General features: G+C 41.6%; 1 protein-coding gene and 1 non-coding gene across 5 annotated transcripts in view; both read right to left on the reverse strand.

The window, feature by feature from the left end:
• The window catches only part of CELF2 (CUGBP Elav-like family member 2), a 512,058-nt gene extending 497,424 nt beyond the window's left edge, over positions 1–14,634 (reverse strand). For all 4 annotated transcript variants that reach the window (XM_004712629.2, XM_045285616.1, XM_045285615.1 and 1 more), the window contains exon 1: positions 14,616–14,634. The gene's annotated coding sequence lies outside the window, so the exon portion shown is untranslated. The remainder of the gene's footprint in view (positions 1–14,615) is intronic.
• A 1,438-nt stretch (positions 14,635–16,072) lies between these two features.
• On the reverse strand, positions 16,073–16,234 carry LOC115874014. Its single transcript, XR_004048756.1, has one exon. It is a non-coding gene; the product is annotated as a U1 spliceosomal RNA (small nuclear RNA).
• Between the last annotated feature and the right edge of the window lie 953 nt (positions 16,235–17,187).

The raw sequence follows: 17,187 nt of genomic DNA on the forward strand, positions 1-17,187 counted from the left end.
CACTGCTCAGTCCTGCGCCATCCTCACAACTGTTGGTTTGAGTCCATTGCGGTAGCTACTGTGTCAATCCGTCTTGTCAAGGCTTCTCTTTTCTGCTGCCCCTCTACTTTCCTAAGCATGATGTCCTTCTCCAGGGCCTGGTCTCTCCTGACAACATGCCCAAAGGATAGGAGACAAAGTCTCATCACCCCTGCCTCTCAAGGGTCTTCTGGCTCTACTTCTTGCAAGACAGATGTGCAGTTTCAATATTCCTCTTCCTTGGTCTTCCTTATTCAGAGTGCAACTTTCACAAGCACAGGAGGAAACAACATATACTGGCTTGGGATAGGTACAAGCTAATCCTCAAAGTAACATGCTTGCTTTTCAACTCTTTCAAGAGGTCTTGAGCAGCAGATTTACCCCAGGCAAAACATGGTTGGAGCTCTTGACTGTTGCTTCCATGAGAATTGATAGTGGATAGAATCATCTTTGACTGATGCATTCTTTTTCCATTTATCATGATGTTACCTATTGGTCCAGTTGTGTGGATTTGGGTTTTTACATTTATATTGGGTTGTAATCCAAAACAAAGTCTGCAATCCGTGATCATCATCTGCAAGTGCTTCAAGTCCTCCTCCCTTTCAGCAAGCAAGGTTGTGCCATATGCAAATTGCAGGTTGTTAATAAGCCTTTCTCCAAACCCGATAGTGCATTCTACTTCATAGAATCCAATTTCTATGATGATTTGCTCAATGTTGACTGTGCCATAGAACGCATATATTTTCTTGTTTCCGGGTTGCTCAATGGTGCAACCAATAATAATAGTAATATTGTTAATAATAATGACTTCAATTTAATGGTTCATTATTTCATCATTCATAACATTTATGATGTCAAGAAGCACCCGAATTATTTTAAAACTATATATATATATGTGTATATGTATACATGTATACATATATATAAGGTGCTCTGGTGGCATAATGGTTACATATTGGGCTGCTAGACACAAGGTCAGGAGTTTGAAACCATGAGCTGCTCTTTGGGAGAAAGACAGGGTTTCCTACTCCTACAAAAAGTTATGGTCTTGGAAACTCACAAGGGCAGCCGTACGGGGCTACCCTGTCCAACAGGCTTGCTATGAGGTGACATTAACTGGATGTTTGTTTGTGTGTGTGTGTGTGTATAAAAAAACCAATTCCACTGCCATTGAGTCAATTCTGAGTCATAGTGATCCTATACAGGATTTCTGGCGGGGAGGGGGCATATCATTATAGAAGCACATGGTTTCATTTTTCTGCTTCTGAGCAACTAGTGAGTTTAAACCATCGTCCTTGTAATGAGCAGCTCAATGCTTACCTCAAACAACCACCAGGGCTCTCTCTGTGTATAAAAGATGGTTAGCTGTCCCGAGAAAGTATTCATGAAACTGCAAACTTTTTTTGGAAGTATAATTTGCCAATGATTTTCCATTATTTTGGAAAGAGGACTTGATGTGTGATAGTAAATAATTAGCTGCCATGTTCCATGACTGTAGATTCTAGTCTCCATCATCGAGGTGAAAGAGGGTTTCAAATACTGTCATGGTGGAGGGGTGTATGTGTGTGTGTGTGTTTAACACAGTAGTTCCACTGTTTACAGAATAACCATGCTTCTCGTTAGAATGCTTTACGTAGGCAAATATTACTCTGTAGTGTTCTGCGCCCCTTGTTGTTGTTGCTGTTTGGGGCCATCAAGTCAGTTCTGACTGAAAGCAATTCTAAGCATCATAGAAGGAAACACCCCCAAATCCTACACCATCCTCACTCTCATTCTTATGCTTGAGCTCATTACGGCCACTGTGCAAATGCATCTTGCCCAGGTCTTTTTCTCTGCCTCTCTACTTTACCAAGCATGATGTCCTTTTCCAAGGACCAGTGTCTTCTGATGACATGTCCAAAGCATGTGAGACAAAGTCTTGCATCCTTGCCTCTAAGGAGCATTCTGACTATACTTCTTCCGAGACAGATTTGTTTGGTCTTTTGCCAGGCCTGGTACTTTAAGGCATGACAAGTAGAGGGGGTAACATGAACACCTCTGGCTTACTTGTGTGGAGTCCATTCTACTCAAAACAAGCCCATCCTAGAGAGATTTTAAGGCTGTAGATCTTTAAGGAAGCAGACCGCACTGAGAATGGCTGGTGGGTTTGAACCACTAGCTCTTTGGTTAGCAGTTGAGTTTAAATATTTTGCATTGTTTAAACAATTTATAGGGAAATTGATGTTGCTGATGTTCAGTGCTATTGATTTGATTCTGATTAAGCCCAAAGTTGAATGCTTAACCATTCACTCATGAGGGATCCTTTTGGATGCACAGGGACAATGGACCAGGAGGCTAATGTTAAATGAATTTTCGTGGTTGGCTTGGGTCACTGCCTCAATTTCATTTAAACATGGATTGTTTCATGAGTTTAATATTGTTGATTTGGAAAATAAAAACAACAACTTAAGATGTTCAAATAGTTTGAACCCAAAAGGAAATTATTTTGACTCGAAAGCAGTGAGAAGATGAAAAGGTAGATTTACAGGGTTAAAAGGACATCTATTTATACACAAGGATAAATTACATTCAGTTATGTGCTCTTAGGGGCATGAACATTTCAACCATCATTGTTGGAAAATTTTAAAGAAGGTGTTAACCCAGTGGTTCTCAACCTTCCTAATGCCGAGAGCCTTTCATACAGTTCCTCATGTGGTGGGGACCCCCAGCCATAAAATTATTTTCGTTGCTACTTCACAACTGTAATTTTGCTACTGTTATGAATCATTGTAAATATCTGATATGCAGGATGTATTTTAATTGTTACAAATTGAACATAATTAAACATAATGAAAGCATAATGATTAATCACAAAACACTATGTAATTATATATTGTGAACTATTTGTGTTTTCTGATGGTCTTAGGCGACCCCTGTGAAAGGGTCTTTCAACCACCAAAGGGTCGCAACCCACAGTGTGAGAACCGCTATGTAAACAGAAGGAACCTTGACTAGGAAGAGTAAACTTTCCCCCCTGACTTTTGTTGTCAACACTCAATGGAGAGCAAAATTGGAATCTCTTCAGGGACGTTTCTTCCAACATGTGTATGTTTAGGAGACAAAGTGTTATTAAGTAAATGTGAGAAAATCGTACTTACCATATAGTTTAATCTTGGCATGGTCCCTTTATACACGAAAGAAAATGAGTACCGGGAGGCTATGAGACAAAATCCTTTATCCAAGAGTCTGAAATTGCTCAGGATGCTCAAGGCAGAGATTGTCATTTATTCAGCATCAGTTCTTCTTCCTGATGATGTGTCTGAGCAGCACGTGCACGTGTGCGCAGGCTTGTGTCTGTTTTCCATTTAATCCTCTTAAAGAAGTGCAACTTTTATACAGAAAATAAGAAATTCTAATTGCAAAATTACACCTTCCACAGAAACCATTTTCTACCCCTTTGCTCTATAAACTCTGAAGATATGAGTGCTTCCACAAACAGAATGAAGAAAGCTCCAATTCTCTATGGTGACGAATTCAGAAAGTGTCAGGCTTTTATCTTAAACTGCTACACAAAAGCTCTCATGCGCAAATAATGGAATTCTGAAATTGGGATAAGTGGGCTTTTAAGAATTCTTATTTTGATAATTTATTTCAGGTAACACTTGTGGAAAATATAACATAGCGTTGAATTACAGAGCAGATAAGGAAAATCTAAAAGGGGGGAAATTAGGGCAGGCCTTTATTAAATTTTAAAGTATGCCTTTGCTATACTCTTATAAAGTGCCAAGTAGGGTATCGAAATCTCTGGAGATCACCAGTATAATTTCTTCATCATGTTCCATTTAAAATTTAATTATGCGGTCTACAACAAGAAGAATCTAAGCAGTCTAAATAGGTCATGCAGTGAGTAACTTAACAATATTCTAAAGCTTGCCTTGTAAAGATCGCTCCTTTGATAGTCTATTATGCATCAGAACACTATATTATAAAAGAAGTGTAATTTAATTTCATCACTATGGACTCATATACATGTATAGAGAATGAAATGTTTTCATTTAGGTAATTTGGAGAATTAATGAAAACTCTGTTAAGGATATTGGAGCCCAGGAAGAATGGGCAGTATTTGCAAATATACTTTCTTTGGGTAATGGTTGTTTTCATGTATTATAGCAGGGCCTGAGGGAATTTTGTATTTACTATTTAGAACAGTTTGTTTGAACTCCCCAATAATCATTCATAGCAAAAAAAAAAAAAAAATCCAGCCAATGAGTAATTTGTATCTGAAATCAAGGTGTATATATACTGTATATACTCGTGTATAAGCTGAGTTTTTCAGCACATTTTTAAAAACCATCATTTTATTGTGGGCCTATACAACTCTTATCACAATCCATCCATACATCCATTGTGTCAGGCACATTTATACATTTATTGCCCTCATCATTCTCAAAACATTTGTTTTCTACTTACGCCCTTGGTATCAGCTCCTCATTTTTCCCCCTCCCTCCCTGGCTCCCCTCCCTCATGAACCCTTAATAATTTATAAATTATTATTATTTTGTCATGTCTTACACTGTCCAACATCTCCTTTCACCCACTTTTCTGTTGTCCGTCCCCAGGGAGGCGGTTATATGTAGATCCTGTAATCAGCACATTTTTGATGCAGTTTTTGTGTAAAATTAGGTGCCTTAGCTGATATTCGGGTTGGCTTATACTTGAGTATATACGCTATATATGACCAGTGGCTTCATGCTTCACCTCAGATTTTCCTTTGCATGCACCTTTCATTTGCTTATAATAAAATCAACATTGTCTTAAATACAGTACTTGTGGCACTTCATCTACTTTTCAGAATAAGTGGTCCGATGACTACGCCCATTGTACAATGGGAGAAAATAAAGTACAGAGGATAAGAAATGCATGTAAGGACACAGACCTAGCAAGTGTTCAAAGTGAACTTTGACATCGACTTGAGTTTGTCTCCAGAGTACCTGTGCCAAACTGCTTCACTAACATGCTTTCTATAACATCATGTGGTGAATTCCCCTAGAAAGAGACACTACTCAAGTAGTGGTGAAAATAATTAGCATAAAGCTATCTTTGAATGAACCACAAAAACAGCTGCCACCCATTGCTCTGTGCCAGGCACCGAGCTAAACCCTTTATACTGATGATTGTTTCACAGTGACCCTATAAAATGACTACTGTAACTTTTCCAAATTCACAAATGCAAAACGGAGAAAGAGAGATTCAAAAATCAGCTCATGCTCACACACGTAAGAAGTGGCAGACACAGATTCAAACCCAGTAGGCCTGAGCCCAAAGCCCGGTCTCTGCATGCCTCTATGCTAACATACACATAGCAGCCATCACTCTGTACTCTTGTGTTAATAACAGCCACAGTTGGGCTAATGAAGTTCAAGTCCATCAGGCTAATTTTCCCTGGGTGCCAGAGAAAGGAGTTACCATGGAGATAGTGCAGGTTTGGTTCCAGGATATCCCAATGAAGCAAACAACACACTAAAGGAAATCAAGCACATTTTCCCTTTCCCAGTGCATGTAACATCTATGTGGAGGCTATACTGTCATCTGTTAAATGTGCAATAGAATTATGAAAAAGTGTGAAAGATTGCAAGAATTACCAAAATGTGATGAAAAATCACCAACAGAGCATTTCCTATTGAAAAAGAAAAAATGCACCAGCAAATTTGCTCCATGAAGGGTTCACAAACCTTGAATTTGTTAAAATAAAACAAAACAACCAAAAAATTTTATCTGTGAAGCAGAACAAAACGAGGTATGCCTACTAGAGGGATGGAGAGAGTAGGAAGGGTGGAAATAAGGCAGAAAGCAAAGATCTGGTCTACCGCCGGCTCTTTGGAAAATGGTTTTCTGGCTGTTCCCTCTTTCCCAATTTAAACATTTATTTCTTTATTAAAGCAATTATTAAGGTCATGGTCTATTCATCCAAAGAGTTAAACATATTTGCAAACATTTATTATGTCCCCAAGGAGCCCTGGTGGCATAGTGAGTTCTATGAAGGCCCGGGGTTCAAATCTACTGGTAGCTCTGTGTGAGAAAGATGAGGCCGTGTGCTCTTGTACAGATTGATAGCCTCAGACGTCTTTGGGAGAAATTCTACTCTATCCTATTGGGTCATTATGACCTGAAATAGACTTGATAGCAGTGGCTTGGTGCTATGTCCTAAGCACAGCTAGGCAATGGGGATAAGCCAGGACTAACAATGGGATTTCAATGTATTTCCTATTTCATTGAGATGGTACCAAAGCCTTCTACTAAGTCATATTATTAGATGACACAAATGGTAGGATGAGGACTGGATGAACTCTCAGGAAAAGCAAACAAAAAACAAAAAAACCCAACCCAAACAAACAAAAAACCCCTGAAGGACAGAGAAGACGTAAAGAAGAAACAGCATCTAAGATGGTCTGAGAGCAGAGGTCAACAGTAAATCTTGGCAGGTCAGAGTTGCTGCCACACCTGCTCCACTCTGTGTCATAGCCCAATAAACGGGCATAGACAATACATGAATGGATATAGTTTATGTTGATAAAAACGCATAAACAGATAGAGTTGTATTTGGATGAAAGCGCATAGACAGAGAGAGGGCTTATAGACTGGAGTTCACTGATGCTGACCTAGAAGAATGATCGGGAGTTAATTTGGGCAGGGAGAGAAAAAACAGGGAGACAACAAGGACTTCCAAGTAGAAGGATGAACAGGTGCAAACCTCGGAGACCGGACCTCAGTTTCCTTAACTTTAAAATGGGACCCCTGTGCCACCCCCCCCGGCTCCAAGTCATTTTACAAAGACCTATTGGTTTCCAGCCCCTCCTCGCAATGAGGGAGACTGGCAAGAGAGGCACTGTTTTAGGGGTGAGGGGAAGGGGGCAAAATTCTAAATGAAGCAAAACAAAATACTGTATGATAACTTTTGAGGATCACTTTGGCTGCTTTGTGGAGGAATGAGTTGCAAAAGAGGAAGTAGGGAGACCATTTCAATAGTGCAGGTGAGAATTTATGGTGGTTTGGCAAGAAGATGGGCAAAGTGGACTGAGGTAGTTAGTTTATTGTGCCAACTTGGCCAATAAACACATGTGGGGTTAATTGAAGGGTGGAGGGATAAATGGCTCAGTGAGCCTCACCTTTCGAGTTCTTGGGTCTCTTGCTTTGTGATGGTTGGACCAGGGTGCAGCTGTCTTAGCCAGTTCCCTGCTTCAGCTGGCAAGGCTCACTTACTGCAAGACATCCCTGAGGAGAAGTCACATGGACCTACCCTGATGTAGCCCTGGGTGGTGGAGCAGCCGTGTGGAGACCCCTGCCAGCACTTAGATTAAGGTGACCAGATTTTAACATTGGTAAAGCAGGATACCATTGATAAACCTCATATCCTGGTGAAATAGCCACATGGCAGCGGAAAACTGTATACCCTAGCTTGTCGTGCATTCTTTCCAAAAATTGGGACTTTTAAAAAATGCCGTGGGACACGGGAAAAATTGTTAAAAATTGGGACTGTCCTGCCAAAAGCGGATTATCTGGTCACCTTAACTTAGATGCTTACACATTTGGTGACTCAGCTTTCCTCCTGAAGTCGGCATCTTTGAGTCTATTTTGTGAGATGGAGGAGGATTTTGTGGATTGGTGTCGAAAATATGGGTTAATGTTGAACTTGTGGGCTTGGGCAGCAGTGGGTTGGGATGTCTTCTTGATGTGCACTTAACCTTTATATAAAACTCTCTCTTATACATGAGATTCTGTGGATTTGTTTCTCTAAAGTACCCAGACTAACACAGTGGACAAATGAAAGACACATTTTAGAGGTTGAAGCAATAGGTTTTTCTGATGGGTTGTCTGCTAAGCAGGTAGGTAAGAAAGGTTACATACATGTTCCTAGATTTCCTGGCTGAGCGTCGCATGCACGGTGGTAGGACTCAACAGTTCCCTATGGGCTAGATGAAGCTTAAGATGACACAAGCACGTACGAATGTAAAATTCGCAGCTGGATATTCAGACCTGAAGCTCAACGGAGGAGGCTGGGATCGAGACATACAAATGGGAAGTGCCCGTGTCAAGTTCATCTTCCAAGCCAGGTGATTGGTTTAAATCTTTCTGCATCTTCACCTCAGAGGAAGGAAGAAAATGCTCAAGGAGGATTCTGGGGCCTGTCAAGTAGGGAGCAACAGGAAGGAACCCTGAGACTGGATGACCAGTGAGAGAGGAGGAAATCCGGAGTGTGGTGTGGAAAAGGCAGAAATTTAAGTGTAGTGCTCTGTGGAAAGGAGTCCCCTACTGTGGGATATACCGTTCCTGGTGAGGCTTACGGAGCCACTTATCCCTCTGCCCTTCAACTCACCCCACGTGTGTTTATCAGCCAGGTTGGCACAATAAACGAACTAACTCACTTTTCTACCCTACAACTCTGATCTTGTCTTTGTGTCCCAAACTCAAAGACAAGCTGAAAGGATCACACTTTGAGTATTTTGAGGATGCCCAAACTGGCAGTGGACTTGGTATCTACTCCCCAATGCAGAATTTTCTGGAAGGGTTAAAAAGATGGGACCCTTACCCTCAGGAGTATACACACCTAAATGGATGAGCAGTTAAGAAACAATAGCTTTACATTTTTAAATTTTTGTTTAATAAAAATTTCTGTGATTTTTATAGCTGTACTTTTGGATTTACCATTGTATACTTATTAGATGTTTTCCTCACATCCCCACTCCTGTGCCCTTCCTTGTTTGCAGAATATTATAAAGACTGTCCTAATAGAAAGAGTGAAATGATCAGAGTAGTTCTGCAGAGCGCTGCAATCCTCAAGGTCAGCAGTTCCAAACCACCAGCTGTCCCACAGGGAGAAAGAGGAGGCTTTTGCTCCTGTAAAGAGTTACAGGCTCAGAAACCCACAGGGGCAGTTCTTCCCTGGCCTGTAGGGTTGCTCTGAGCAAACATTGACTTGATGGCAGTGAACTTGAGTTTTTTGAGCCATGGCTGAGGCACAGTGGAGAGACTCATCTCTAAAAAAGACACACACGGAGAGAAATGGTCTTCCTCTACATTGAATGTGGTCAGGTCTCCATGTGATGACTGGGACTTTCACTGTGAGAATGAGGGATACCACCTCCAGGAATCTGAGGAAACCCTGGAAGAAATAATTACCAAGATACTGAATTAGCCCAGGGCCTCCTTTCCTACTCTCAAATGATAACTATAAACGCACACTGCATTTTCCAGCCTGATGCCACGCGTGCTGTTGATAGTGGCCGTTGATTGCTACCTCTTCATGGTGAGCCCATTGAAGGTTCCGGAAGATTGTCGAGGCGACAAACCTTTGGAAGCAGATAGCCACATCTGTCTTTCGAGGTACCTCTGGGTGGGTTCGAACTGCGAGCTTCTCAGCTAGTAAGTAGTCAAGCACTTAATGTTTGGCACCCTCTGGGTTGCCCTGATAAAACGACGGACAATGTCTTTTAAATGGATCCAATCTGAGAGAGAGAATCAAGGTCATACTGTAATGTGGTGCAGAATTTAGTTACAGGCAATGGATGGGGAGAGACTTTGTCAAAGGGTCACAGGACGGTAGAGGAAGAAAGAATATAGCTTGCCCACTGCAATTGTGAACGGGGAGCTAGTTTACAACATGGTTAGGCACTAGATGAGTCATGATGGGTCTGGAAATCATGCCCTTTGGCTGGTGCACTTTCCCTTTAGGCTTAGCCAAGCAGTTCATGTGAGACCAGAAGGCTCTGGGGAGCGGAACGTGTGGAGGTGCCACGTGTGGAGGTGCCACGGGATCCTATGGGAACTTCAGCCCTGCATGGTCACACAGAACATAATCTCCTTTGGATGTTAGGTTCTACTGTTCGTTACAAGGGCCACAGAAAACCTACCGACAGCATTCGTGATTTAGGGAGCTTCTTAGGGACATCATCAGGTTACCACCAGTCAGGACCAGGGACTTGTAAGGATGTAGTAGTCAGTGGTCTTTGGTTTGCCACTTCTTAGCCACGTGGTGCCTTGGCTTTGGCTTCTGTGGGACAGGCTTCATCAGCCCACCATTGCTCTGTCTCACAGTCCCATAAACTCAGGCCAGATGAGGAGAGAGGTACCCACAGCCTGGGTGCTGCGCCTCGGAGTCTCCAAGCCACAGTCTCAGGTGTATCTGGTCTCGGTGGCCCCTGAAGCTTCAGACAGAGCTCTCAGGCATGCTCTTGCTGTGGTCCCAGGATCTCTCTCTCTGTCCCGACCTCAGTGGCCACCCATTCCTCCTGTGTGGAACCTTACTCCCATCAAGTCACTTCCAACTCACAGCCACTCTGCAGGACAGAGACGAACTGTTCCTGTCGGCTTCAGAGGCTGTACATTTTTAAAGGAATAGGAAGCCTCACCTTTCCCCTGAGGAGCGGATGGTGGTTTTGAACGGCTGACCTTCGGGTTAGTAGCCCAACTTGTAACTCACGACACTACCAGTACGCCTTATTCAGAATACTTAGGTCCCTCAAATAAGCCATAGAAGAAAAAAAGATCAAATTGTTGCAGAAAACACAGGTGAAAAACCTAAGGCTTTCCTGCATCATCTTACTTCAACCTTTAGCACCTGCTTCCATGGGTGTATACAAAAATCTAGTAGGAGATGACATTCTGATTTATATACTGAATTTTCTTAAGGCTCATTTACTGGTATTTCACCCTCCTCAACAAGCTGCCTCACTTATGAATGCCGTGCTAAAAGAAGCAGCTCATGAATTTCTATTGCAGTAGTTAAGATATGTATGTTAAAGTTTATTAAGGCCCTGCCTTTTCCATACTGTTTTTCTGTGTTGAAAAATATAAGACAATGTCCACAAGGAAGTAAAATATTCTATACTTAAAATAAAAAACAGCTGCTCATGTCCCATCATCGGGATAAAACGTTTTTGAATAAAGTTTTATTTATATCTTGTTGTTGTTGTTGTTGTTAGGTCTTGTCAAGTCAGTTCGACCTGACAAGGGTCCTGTGAATAACAAACACGGCCCATCCTGTGCTATCGTCACAGTTGTTCCTGTGTTTGAGTCCACTGTGGCAGCCACTGTGTCCGTCCATCTCTCGAAGGTCTTCCTCTTTTTCACGGACTCTCCCCTTTCCCAAACATGATGTCCTTCCCCAGGGATGGATGCTTCCTGATGGCATGTCCAAAAGACGTCTCTGTAACCAAACCCACTGCCGTTGACGCTATTCCCACTCAGCAATCCTGCGCCGGGAATCCACGCCTGCCGATGGTTACAGGAGCAGAGAGCCCAACCTTTCTCTCAAGGAGCACCTATTGGGTTTGTTCAATCGTAGTAACCCCCCCCCCCCATCCTATCATAATTCATTTCATGCCTCCATTCCATCAGAACAATAAGGGTTCCCCAGTGATTGAACTAAAACATGCCTGTCTACACCAAACACTATACCATCAACACGCACAGACACACACAGCTTGGAAGACAGGCCTGAATGGGAAAAACAGTGTGCAGGTGGCTAAATTGTCCTTTGTGACAAGGAAGATAAAAGGCGAGAGTCATATGCAAAAGTGGGAGTAATCATTTTTCATAGTTCAAGAACGAGAGCTGTGCCTTCCCTTCCCAGGATACCTCGAGATAAAGAGGACCACATAAGTGGTACATGTAGCCAATTTAAAGATTTGCTTGAGTTCTGACAAGATCACTGGTTTTCATACTTACAACATAATTATCATGCTTCGTGCATACACTCATAAATTCTCATTTTATTTTCTTCTGGTGACATACTGTTCCTAGGTTTTAATTTCAGCAATGGCAAGAATTCAAAATCACATTGAGGTTGTCATTAGTAATAGAAAAACAAACCTGGTGCTTGTTCAAGCACTCTGGGTCCATATCTCATTTTAACTTCAAAGCATTTTTAACGACCCAGACACAATCTACGGGTGCATGATTTGTATATGTTTGCAGAATATTATCAACCGGTGGCCAGCTAGTTTAAATTAATGCCATGTAAGGCAATTAGAATTGAAATACTCCAACCCTTGTGCATTATTTGTAAACGGCCTTTCGGAACATTTCTAGATGGTCAAAAGCCAATGAAACCCCAATCATAAAACTGCTATAAAACACCACTGTCTTCCTTCTCTGCCGCGGATCACCAGTTTGTAGTTGCCTGCACTGCCGCCTTTCATTTGGCCTAGATGCCAGAGTGTAAGCACTCTTCTATGACTAAAAAGATAAAAAAGAAAAATCCTGTGTCATGTTCCACTAATCATTAGCCAGCAAGCAAACAGAAAGAGCTCCAGGTGCCTGGTTCTAAATAGCACTGAGATATTTCAAGGCTCATTTGCACTTTTCCCCTAACCGCCTGAAGAAATCGGAGAGGGGCTGAACATGGAACGAGCCATGGGATTCTACCTGATTGTACAAACACACCGACCAATGCGAGCAGAAGGAAGAACTCTTCCGGACACCCAGCGGGTATTTATCATCATCCAGTGTTATAGTTGATGCTAATGTGCGGAGGGGCGGGGGCCATGCTTGTCAGTGGATAGGTCTCAAAAATCGCCCCTCGGGGAAAATCAGAAGCATTCCTCAGGTTCTGAGAGGAGAATAATTGAGAAATAACTGACATAGCCTTTCCACACCCTTATCGCCATGCATCACAACGAATAAGAGTTGCAGGGAAGACTAGACCCGTGGGCATCTTGTTGCTTTTCAACACAAATCAACATTAGAATTTCAACACAAATCAACATTAGAATGACAGAATTCATGAGAGAATTAAAAAAAAAAAGGGTGGTTACCAAAATGCCTCCTACCCGACTCAAGAAAAAGCGGACTCTCCCTAGAGGAAGAAACCAAGTACAATGGAAGAGTGTTCTCAGGGCATTCGTGAACTGCTGTTTCACCTTCACAACCTAATGATCCTTAAGAGAATTCAGGATGCCACCCCAAAGTTCTCAGACATCAGAGAAATTTCCACCTGCATGATTACAGTACTGTGTGCATCTTCTCTGGCAATACAGAGGCGGTCCGTTCCTTAGCCATTCTACAAAAGTTTGGAAGTCATGCCTCCTTCCATGATGTCAGGATTAATGTCTTCACCGCAAATATGGGCACCGCATTCTCTCTTTCCCTGCCCCCGTGCCCTTCCCCTGCCCCGCACATGGTGGGAGGCTCAGGTGTTTGGGGTGGGCTATTTTCCAGAGTAAAGCACAGTGACAAAGGCACTGGGGATGTAGAAGCCGGGACACAGGGGCAGTTGTAGCCCTGGAAACCGGGGCACAGTTGCAATGTGTCTCTGGGATAGCCATCCACAGGACTAAGACATAGAGTAATTTAAATATTTGGATCACCGTAAACAGTTTTTTGGCAATATGAATCATGAGTCTAGAAGCAAAGGTTTTCTTTTCTTTCAAAAATGAAAAGAAAAGAAAAGAAAAAAAGCAACCAAATGTGCTTCTCTGCCGTAGCAGATGGTGACGATATGTACTTCCCCTCGTTCCCAAGTGCTGTGCATTCTCACATTCTGTTCGCTCCTCTCTATCCTAGTCTGGATTTCCATTTCCACCAGTTCCCAGGCAATACCCTAGGACATTAATTCAGTCACAAGCAGTCCTTGAGCACCTCCTATGACTGAAAGCATACTATTTGGTGCCATATGTAAGATACAGTAATGTATCTTTTAAAATAATTAGCATCCCTTCTTTCCTTCCTTTCTTTTTTCTCCCCCACTGTTAAATAGTAGTTTTCCTTCCACCGTCAAACAACAAAAACCCTTTTTGATGGCTGTGCCTATAGTTTGCATCCTGTTAATCATATTTAACATCCAGTTTATGCAGCACTTATTTTACTTTTTCCTGGAGGATAATGTTGTTGTTGTTGTTGTTGTCATCAAGTCAATTCTGACTCACGGAGTCTTGTGTGAGTGAGCTGTGAAGAATTGCTCCACAGGGGTTCAAAGCTGGGGTTTTTTGGAAGTAGACTTCTCTGTCTTCTCTCGTGTCTCATAGTGAGCTCGAACTGCGAACCTTTGGCTTAGTAGTGGAACACTTAACCTCTTATGCCATCTAGAAACTCCTGGGCATTATTTCAACAACAACAACAACAGAAATTTTATAATGTACACATATGGGTATCCCCAAACTCAAAATTCTTTGGGAGATGATCGGGATTCTCCCCATAAATCTACAAGTTTTTCAGCATCACCACAATAATGGATAAACTCAAGCAAAAACCAAAGAAACAGAAAAAAACAATTTAGATTCCCCTTTAGATTCCCCACTGCCAGTGAATATCATAAAAGAAGCACTGTACTTTGTGAGTACCGTGGAGAGCAGAGCCCGTACACACACCTCTGAATACCGCCTGATGCACCTTCAACGGGACGACAATAGTTTCTTCTTTGAGCATTGGCCTCATTACTTTGCAGTTACAACACCACGTGTAAAGCGTGCACATTTTTTTTTCACATTGACACAGTGAAAGATGAGATCTTAAAATCTGACAAGAACAAGAGAAACTGAAGACACCTCTTCAAGTGGCCAAGCACGCATCCGATGGTGCCTGTGAGGAGCCACTGACAGAATCAGCAGAATCAGCTTACTCACCTTGGTAGGCGTCCAGCTAACTCTGCGGCAGTCTCTCTGTGTGGGGAAAAAAGAGATTAGGATTAGCTTCTTTTGGTAAATGATTTGAAATTTATTTAATACTAATTTGCATAATAGAATGCACCAAGGCATTGAATCTTATGTGCAAAGGAGATACTGGATATGCAGCTGTTTAGGAATTTAAAAATGACTAATCACGTTGCTGTTTTAGTCCCTTAAGAATTTGGATGGCTACTTTCCAAGTAAATTTGACACACGTGCAACATATCTGCCTCCTCTTCCTGGTGGAAGGACATAACTGAGCTTAACATACATTAACAACTTTTAAATGTTCAACATACAAAAGGAAAAGAGGAGAAAAACCAAAATCCCAAACTACCTTTAGATCTTTTAAAAAATCATTTTATTGGGGGCTCACACAGCTCTTATCACAAGCCATACATCCATCCATTGTGTCAAGCACATTTGTACATTTGTTGCTATGATCATTTTCAAAACATTTTGTCTTTGCTAATGAAGCATCCTACCTAGATTCCCTTTCCAAGAAGCATTGAGCGGCATAGTCTTTTGAGGTTGCTTTTTGGTGTTGATGGGCTCTGTCAGCTAAAGTGTATGGAGGAGCATGTACACCTAAAAATCCGATTCTTTTTGTAGTAAATTGCTCCCCCCCCCCCATGTATTTGGCGTAATGCCTTAACACTCAGAATTCTTGAAGGCAGATGATGTGATAATTCAACGGCACAAAAGAAAAGTCACTAATTAAATGGTCTATGGAATATTCATCAACATGGCCAGAGACAAATTTCAAAACTAACTTGAGGCCCGATTTTCTGAATTGCAACATTTCGTCTTTCAATGAGAGATGAGTTCTTAGAGAATGGGGATCAAGCAGCGGGGAGAGGAAAAGGAGGCTGTGTGGTACCATAGTTTAAGGTGGAAGAAGGTTCAATTTAGACTGAGGGATTAGAGATGTAATTCTTCGGAACAGTGGTGCATAAGCTTCTAAGGGCCATATAACCCTTTTAAGTATGATGATATGAAGACCTCATTAAGATATATATACCTCATGTGGAGAAAATAACAATATTCATATACAGAAACCAAATGTGATAGACAGTATCAGGTATTCTTTCAATCTCTTAAAGCTAATATGTTAACCCTGGGTCAAGAAAATCAGCTTTAAGCTAAAATTTCCTTATTTGTCTTGTCAATTACATAAAGACCTTTCTTTCCCATGAACCCTCCTAAATTCTAGAATATGCTCCCTTTGCCTATAATCTGACTATAGTAACTGAGCCCTTTAGGACACTTCCAGTTCCCCTAAAGTCATGCTTACTTTAAAAATTAATGATTGCTAAACTTAGGTCACCACAGAAATGCTGTTTCTTAAGAAACTAAAGAATATGATAAAATATGCCTTCAGTTTTTATTGCTAGAAATTGAATTTTTTTTAATCATGGGAGAGTGCGAATGTAGTCCCCCACTACCAAAAATTATGCAGTAGAGTTTCCCACATTTGGGGAAATCGCAGGGGTCAGCACATCCGGAGTGCAATGGATAAGTCTCGCCCTGGGAAAACCACCTTCATGATCATAGTATCTCTCCTGCCAGGTAAGTATGAAAATGAATTTTTTAAAACAGTTTTATTGGCACACAATCCAAATATCATACAATTCAATTGTCCGATTACATCAGGATGAGTTGTACAGTCATCACCACAATCAAGTTTAGAACATTTTATTCTTTCTTGTATTCATTTTTTAGCTCCCCATTCACCCCCAACCTTCTATTCCATACCCCTAAGAAACCATTACTCCAGTTACAGTGGCTATAGATTTACCTATCCTGGATTTCATACACAGAGAAACACACAGAACAAAAGAAAACAACAACAACAACAACAAAAAACCCCTAACAACAATAACAAAGTAAAACAGAGAAAACCCTTAATGGAAAAGAAAGCAAAAACCATGAAAACCAAGAACAAATTTAAAATGGGTCAAAAGGGAAATCTAATGATAAGGTGTCTCTGCTGTATTTGACTGTATCTGCAACAATACACTTTCCAGTGCACTCAGCAGCATAGCATGATGGCTGTTCACGTTCTTGGTCCAGAGGAGACTGACCAGAGGCTCAATCCATGTGTATCTCCCAGTCACTTAAACAAACAAAGTGGAAACAACTTTTAAATGGGTTCATTCCTCCATCGAAACCACCACTGAAGGCATTGGTCTCTCCACTATTTTTCATGCATTCATTCACGTATTCTTAGACTCTGTCGTTGTCATTGTTCCCAGTGCCAGTGAGTCAATCTGACTCCAGGGACCGGATGAGCAGAGTTGAACTGCTCTCATGGGGGGTTCAGGGCTGTGATCTTTTAGAAGCAAATTACCAAGTGTGTCTTCTAAACTGTCTCTGGGAGGTTAAAACCACCAACCTTTTGGTTAATAGTTGAGTGCTTAACTACTGGTGCCACTCAAGGACCCCTAAGAATTTAGTCCCTACTTCTATTTTATTTTCTTCAAACAGGGTGTGTAATCATGGGCACTTCAGCTAAGAAGCTTTCTTTCCT

This window comes from Echinops telfairi, unplaced genomic scaffold (genome assembly GCF_000313985.2).
Source record: "Echinops telfairi isolate 266 unplaced genomic scaffold, ASM31398v2 ScPeMD7_7473;HRSCAF=8511, whole genome shotgun sequence".
NCBI lineage: Eukaryota > Metazoa > Chordata > Mammalia > Afrosoricida > Tenrecidae > Echinops > Echinops telfairi.